We start from the raw sequence: 1,353 nt of genomic DNA, 5'->3' as shown, positions 1-1,353 counted from the left end.
TTTTTTGGAAGATATTCCTATGTGGGCGTATAGCTGGCACAGGTTTCTCCCACATAGGAATATCTTCCAAAAAATTTCTAAGCCATTCAGCTTCTTCTGCTGCTTTGTCTAAGGCCATGAACTCAGATTCCATGGATAATCTGGCTAACACTGTTTGTTTGGTGGATTTCCATGATATTGCTGCTCCTCCTAGTGTAAAGACATATCCACTCGTGGATTTTGAGTTTTTAGAATCTGATATCTAGTTAGCATCACTGTATCCTTCTAAAGCTGCTGGTTTTTTACCATAGTGAAGCCCAAAATCTTTAGTGTAGCGCAAGTAATTGAGTACCCTCGTTATAGCTTTCCAGTGTGTATGACCTGGATTACTTGTATATCAACTAAGTATGTTTACTGCATGCGCTAGATCTGGTCTTGTACAGTTGGTCAAGTACATGAGACTTCCGATCACACGTGCATACTCGTTTTGTGAAACCGCTTCACCAGAATTCTTTGTCAAGTGCATTTGAGGATCTAACGGAGTTTTTGCCGTACTCTTAGAGTAATTTTTAAATCTCTCTAATATTGTTTGAGCATAATGAGATTGGGTTAAGTCTTTGTCAAGTGCATTTGGGGATCTAACGGAGTATCTGTCGTACTATTAGAGTAATTTTTAAATCTCTCTAATATTGTTTGAGCATAATGAGATTGGGTTACGGTAATTCCGTTTGAGTTTCTTATAATTTTAACCCCGAGAATTACATCTACCGATCCCAAGTCTTTCATCTCAAATGTCCCTTTGAGCATATTCTTTGTTTGATTGATAATGTCTTTAGTGCTTCCAATAATGAGCATATCATCTACATATAGACATAGCAAAACATTCGCATTTTTGGTTGTTTTGTAGTATATGCATTTGTCACATTCATTTATTTTGAAACCATTTGACATCATTGTATTGTCAAATTTTTCGTGTCATTGTTTAGGAGCTTGCTTAAGCCCATAAAGTGACTATACAAGTAGGCATACTTTGTCTTCCTGTCCGAGAATGACAAAAGCTTCAGGTTGTTTCATGTAAATTTCCTCTTCTAAATCACTATTTAGAAAAGCAGTTTTTACATCCATTTGATGGATTTCTAGGTCTCTTAAGGCAGCGATTGCTATCATCAGTCTTATTGATGTTATTCTCGTTACTGGAGAATATGTATCAAAATAATCATAACCTTCCTTTTGTCGGAATCCTTCAACTACAAGCCTAGATTTGTATTTTCCACCAGGTTTTCGTGTCATTATCCATTTATTCCCTAATGCTTTGCAGCCAGGTGGTAAATCTGTTATGTACCATGTATAATTTTGCATGATAGAATCAAATTC

Source organism: Brassica oleracea, chromosome C2 (genome assembly GCF_000695525.1).
Source record: "Brassica oleracea var. oleracea cultivar TO1000 chromosome C2, BOL, whole genome shotgun sequence".
Taxonomy (NCBI): domain Eukaryota; kingdom Viridiplantae; phylum Streptophyta; class Magnoliopsida; order Brassicales; family Brassicaceae; genus Brassica; species Brassica oleracea.
This window is presented reverse-complemented; position numbering follows the sequence as displayed.